Here is a 6,845-nt window from a genome sequence, read left to right as displayed (position 1 = left end):
TTCAGCTATAAGAACGCTTTGTCATCTGCCAACTGAGCCAATGAGTTGGCTAAAATGTAGGAAAGTGTAAAGAATTGAAATGAAAGCTCTAGAAGGGGGAAGAAAAGATTTTCAGAGCAAAATCTGAAGTTAGCTCAAGCAATAAAGTCTTGGATCAGTGGTTTCTCCCTTAATTGCTTCTAACTTTGGGATAGCATCTTGCATTTTATACTGATTTGTCATCAAATAGCTATTTGCAGGGAAGAATAAGAAATTTGAAAAGAACTACCTGACTAATATGATTCTGCAACATGTACTCTCAGAAAAATGAGAAATTATAACCCATCTATGTAGGATATATCAAAATGCATAAATGCAGTCTACTGTCATGTATAACTAATTAATTAAAAATAAATAAATAAATAAAATGAAACCATAGAAATAACAACAACAAAAAATAAATGTGAAAAGAAGATGGAAAATATAGACTATGTTATGAAGTTATATTGCTTGCTTCTATACGGAATAAATACATGACATTTAATTTCAAAATGAGTTCAATATCACCATGGGTCATTCATATTTGTCTTTATCAATAATACTGGTCTTAGGTTGAAAACTACATGTGAGATATTTTGCCAACTACAAATTATAAAGCAGACAGTTCCCACCTCTTCTCCATTTCTTCTTCACCTTTTTTCTGGGGGGGGGCGCAAGTGTCTCATTTATTCATTTATTCATTTTTTATTACTCAGAATTTTTTTATCTGCTCTGTGAAAGGCAGTGTGCTGATGGTCAAGGGAGATGCAAATTGAATGAGGTAAATGGTATGAATATTTGTTCTTCAGTTCTTTCCTATATATGAATATAAGGTTTATGACTTTACTTTTCATTTAACTTTAGCAGAATTTCTTGAATTTTGGTGGTATTTGAGATATATCATTGTTTTCAAAATATTTCTCTGTTCCTACTGCAATTTCTTCTTTGACACTTGTGTTTTCAGAAGTGCATGGTTTCCAAATATTTAGGAATTTTCTGGTTAATTTTTGTTGGTTTTAAATTTAAATTTACTATCGTTCGAGAAAATATTTTTATATTTAAAATTTTTGAAATTTATTGAGGTTACTTAAGAATATAAGGATATTATATTCTGAGAATATAGAAGAACAACAAACTCAAGTTTCTCCTAGTGGATGCTCACAACACAGACATCATTTCTGTTGTCCCAATATTTGTGAGAATTTCTCCTCACCAGCAAGTAAGCAATCAGTCCTGCAGTGGACACCAAGGGGCATCCTGATGCAATCTATCCACAGTTAGTATCAGACCCTGCAGGTTGAGGGCTCGGCTCCACAGGAGTGCCCCACCTCAGAAAACAGTGGCAAGTCCAGGCCCCTGAAACTCATGACTGGGTACAACTGGGGTTCCCAAAACCCCCTCCTTAAGCTTGATTATTTTACAATAGTGGCTCAGAGAACTTAAGACACAATTACATTTACCAGTTTATTATGAAGGACATTTTCAAGGATGCAAATAAACAGCTGGTTAAAGACATACATGGGGCGAGGTCTGGAAGGGTCCTGAGTGAAGGAGGTTCTGTCGCTGAGGAGCTGGGGTCTGTGGATGAATTTGTATTCACTTTCCCGTGAGCCTCCACGTGTTTCATGGTCCAGAGGCTCTCAGAGCCCTGTCCTTTGGGGGTTTTATGGAGACTTTACTGCACATGCATGATTGAAGCTTGGACAACTGTAGAATTGTAATTGGACACAAGGTTATGGTCTAATGTTAATGGAGTGGGGCAATCCATCAAGGCCTCTCCAGATTCCTCTTGGCCTCTCTCATATTCATTCCTCTTACATAAGGGGAAGGACCTTTCCTGAAATAGAGGGCTTAGGATCCACTATCAGATGAGATAGGTTAGAGAATTTCTTTATGACTAGTTCCAAGACAGGAAGGTGAGGGAAGTTTGTATTTTTATTTTCTATTTACTCTCATTGAGGAAGAGAAACAATATTTTCTAGTCCTGCCCTGGGGGAAAAAGAAGCAGGGGAAAGGATCACAGGAGGGAGTCAGGGAAGAGGAGAGAGCAGTTTTACTCTCCGAGGCCTGCTTTCAGGGCCAAAGCACTTCAACATTACCTTTGCCTTTAGCTACTCCAAGACAGACAACCAAATATTTTTTTAAGAGGTCTGATTATTGTTCTAGGCATTTAGGAGATAACAAAAGCTAGGGGTGTTCTGAGCTAGGAACTGTGGACAAATATTTCATAATATCACAAATGGAATAAAGGTAATTTAGATAAATAGTCTTCATGCACTTGAAAAGACTATATTCCACAGTTGTTGGAAAACACATTCAGTGTCAATCAGGATAATTTTAAAAACATGGTCTTCAATTCTCCATGTCCTTGCTAACTCAGTCTGCTTTTCTATTGAATACTGATGGTGGTATGTAAAAAATGTCCTCAATGATTGTAAATTTTTCTGTTTGTCCTTTTAATTCTTTCAGTTTTGCTTTATTAATATTGAAGATACATATTTTGTACACAATTCATAATTTTACCAATGAATCAAAACATTGGTCTCTGAGGAAAAAAAATGCACTTAAATATTTCTCTACAAGAAAACACGAGTAGCTCCGTTCAGCTGTGGCACAGATTTATCCTGAATGAAACGTAAAAGAAAGGCCCAGGAGTAAAAAGCAATTGAAGGTTCTGGTGAGCAGAGTGATGTGAGCGGAGGTGAGCTTTAAGATCTGAGTGTGGCTGGTTGTGTCATGTAGAACGGACTTCACAGGGGAGGAATGGAAGTAGAACAAGTGCACTTGAGCTTGTTGTAGTTCAGGGCAGTGTTTCCGGACCGTGGTTAATACATCGCTAGGGGGTTCTACATGGAGTTAATGGAATGACTTATGTGATTCAATAAATAAACTAATTATGTAAATATTTTCTCTTTTGTGGGTCAGTTTGAAAGCCACCTATTTTCTATCTACTGAATGAAAGTAAAGTGAGGAACCTGGAGACAGGTGAGTGAGAAATGAAAGATGGAGACCAGGCAGAGATACAGGAGAGTTTATTTATCAAAGCTGACAAATAAAGGTCATCTCTCTATAGGAGAGACAGGCAACACAGGTTTGGGGTTCAAGACTTTTATGGGGGAGCCTCAGGGATTAGAGCTGGGTGAGTCCTGATGTGGGAAGTTAAGGGTGGGGTTGGTATGAGGGAGTGGTAAGCCTTTCTCAGAAAGACTCTTGGGTGGGAAAACAAAATTTTTCTTAAAATGGCGGCTGTCACTTAAGATGGCCATCCAGATGCCAAACAAAGATCTTACACTGAACATGTGGGGAAATTAGTGGAGATCAGATGAACATACTAATGGCTCAGTTGCTTAGAAGATTGTTCATTCATTTTTTATTCTTAACCATATGCTGTTTAATTCATACCCACACCCATAATTGACCATTGGGTAGAGTCAAGAAACATATGGGCTGTTGACATTGAAATATAACAGTTTAATGATAGGCATACAATTATGATATGCAAATTCACTACAAGATGATTTTTCATAAATCTGTAATTTGGCAGGCATCTGATCAAAATTCTTACCTAGAATACAAAAATCTTACCAACGCTTCAGTAAGCAATGTTAGAAGGGACAATATTGTGATGATTTTATTTTATTTGTCTTGTCTGGTCGAGAAAAGGATATCTCATTCCTTTAACATCTTATTTGTGAAGAAACCCTTACAAATAGTGTGCTGAAACTTTCTCCTCTTGCTATATAGGAACAAAATATAAGCATTGTAAAAATAAGCCATTTGATGATTTTAAATACATAATTTACAGAAAGTGCTTTAAAACCTATTATTGATATCGTAACACATAGTATATTTGAATGCACGTTTTAAAAATAACTCATTCTGAACCAAAATATGATATATGTGGGATAGGCTTGAAAATGAATCAAAGGCCATTTTGGCAATTATATTTGTGAACTCAGTTCAGTGAAACAAGAACAAAGGTCTGCGCCAACATTTGTTGGACTGGAGAGGACTGTATTTGTGTTGGAGTTTACTTTATACTCTAGGGCTTAGAAATTATATGCAATATATTGGAGGCTGACGAGACATCCTTGAATCCCAGATCAATGGTCCCTGACACACATCCAATTAGCCTACAGGCATAATTGTTCTTTTAAAAGCTTTACTTCCCCAAGAGGGGTTTGTTAACCTTTCAAAAGGTCTACAGTGACCTTCATTCACGCAAATGTTACCATCTACAGCCACGGACTCTATGAAGCATTCTGTTGTAAGGTGTAGCTCAGACCACTCTGTCACATCAGGAAACAACCTTATTGTGCCTTTGTTTTAGGGATATATAAGTTGACAGTCACATTCTTTCAGAACTTTAAAGACATTCTGTCATTAGTTACATTTTTCCCTCCTTTCTCTTTAGTAATTGGGTATCAGTCATGTTTTTGTTTAGTGTGTATTTTCTTCTGACTTCCACATGTATGATTTCATCTTTAGATATTAGCAGTTTTACTCTAATGTGCAGGACAATTTATGTTGTTTTTAAATTTTGATTGTGGATTATTATACTTGCTGAATATTTGGCTTGATTTTAGAGAAATCTGAGTTCATTTTTCTTTACATGCTGCCTAAGTCATGCTATTTGACACAATTACCTTTATGTCATCATGCCCCGTCTTGCAGGTCCCCCCATTTCAGACCGGTGGCGTGAATCCTCAGGGTCGGAGGCCTAATAACCTCTGGCAGACTGATGTCACACATTTTCCCTCCTTTGGAAAGCTTAAATACATCTTCTTAACAGTAGCTACCTTTTCTCGTGCATGTTGGGCCACTGCCCATGCAGGAGAAAAATCCAAACATGCCATAAGTCATTTTTTACAATGTTTTGCTATCAAAACTGCCTTTGGCAAATTCCTCAAACAGTGGCAAATTACCCATACCACCGGGATCCCTCATAATCCCAGAGGACAAGCAATAGTGGAAAAACATAATCATTTTCTAAAATCCCAACTAATAAAACAAAAAGGGGGAACACTCCCCCCACCCCAAGATCAGTTGAAGATGGCCCTGTTTACTCTCAATATTTTAAATTTGGCCAAAGGTGAACATTTCTCACCTTTCCAAAAACATTGGGCGACAACTGTCCCATATTGGACAATCTAAGTCTGATGGAGAGATCCTCTCAGTGGAGAATGGAGGGGTCCAGATCCCCTCATTACAGCTGGAAGGGGATTTGGCTGCGTTTTTCCCACTGATGAAAAGAAACCCATTTGGGTCCCTGTGAGGGACCTCAAATATTGTCCCCCTATGGAAGGGGACCCTGATGATATTGATGAGGATCCAGAAGGCTCCCCGCCTTCTGAGGATATCCTTCTCTCTTCTCTTTTTCAGGACCCGAGATGAATTCTACAGTACTGGTTTTGCTGTTCCTGGGGTTAAGTATGCAGATAAAGATTGTTGGCTTTGCTTAAAACCAGGTCCATTACAGGCCAATGCCATTCTTATTAATTCCTCACAGACTGGAACCCAATGCCCACTCCTGCCCCCGAGGTCTGGAGTCTATTTCGATCCTTTTTCTCCTAGAGGCCCGTGTTTTAAGTCTGAGCCCTTTCCTGATAATTCCACCAACATAGATGTGGGCCAAATACATTACTCTTTTTGTCAAAATAATACTTCAATCAATGGCTTCCACTGCTGCCCTCCTAATGGGACGGTCTTTATTTGTGGGGGGGGATGCACTTAGTTTTCTCCCAAAAAACTGGACTGGGCTTTGTGCCCCTGCCATTATATTGCCTGATATTGGGGTGGTCCCCAATAATTGGAGCCTTCCTATCCCCACATTAGAACATATAGGGGGAAAAGTTAAAAGAGCCATCCAAGCACTTCCGCTGACCTTAAGCCTTGGAGTAGCTGCCGGGGCTGGTACTGGCATGGCAGGATTGGGGACCTCTTTACATTATTATAAGGCCCTATCCCAACAAATGATTGATGACTTACAAGCTGTGGCAGGTACTATCTTAGACCTCCAAGCACAGTTGGACTCCCTAGCTGCAGTGGTTTTACAAAATCGTAGGGGACTTGACCTCTTAACTGCCGAGAAGGGAGGATTATGTCTTTTCTTACAGGAAGAATGTTGCTTTTATGCAAACTGTTCGGGAATAGTCAAGAACAAAGTAAGACAGCTGCAAGATCTCGAAAAGCGGAGAAAGGAATTACAAGCCAACTTCCTCTGGACAGGGCTGCATGGATGGCTACCTTACCTTCTACCTTTTTTTGGCCCTATTCTCTTATTACTTCTACTCTTTACCTTTGGACCCTGTATTGTTAATAAGGCTATTCAATTTATTCAAAGCAGACTAGAGTCAATCCAGCTTATGAATGTCCAAATCCAGTACCAGAGGCTCACCCAGGTTGACGACCCATATGACGAATGCCCTGCGATGCGGCCATGATCCTAACTTCCCCCCTGACTGTTCCCCCATGAGCCTATGATGGGTAAAATCTCTGGAGTGGAGACAACCTAAGACAGGCCTGGGGATGGTTCACTTTTAGGGGTCAAAGAAACTACAAGGTACTCAATGACGGGTAAGATCCCCTGAAGGGGACAACCTAAGACAGGGGCCTTGCATAGTTAACCCCATTTTAAAACAAAAAAGGGGGAGCTGTTGGGACCTTTTACCTCCCTTGGGACTGCATCCATTATTGGGTATTGGCTGAGGTGGCCTCATGGATTCTTCCAGAGCATTTCCATATACGTGACCTGGCTGGATTGGTGTGCATGGCTAAAAGCCCACGTGCAGCCTTTTGACCTTAGCCCCCCCCCCCCCCCCCCCCCC

This window comes from Marmota marmota, unplaced genomic scaffold (genome assembly GCF_001458135.2).
Source record: "Marmota marmota marmota unplaced genomic scaffold, marMar, whole genome shotgun sequence".
NCBI lineage: Eukaryota > Metazoa > Chordata > Mammalia > Rodentia > Sciuridae > Marmota > Marmota marmota.
The sequence above is the reverse complement of the archived record's forward strand: the minus strand, read 5'-3'. Positions refer to the sequence as shown.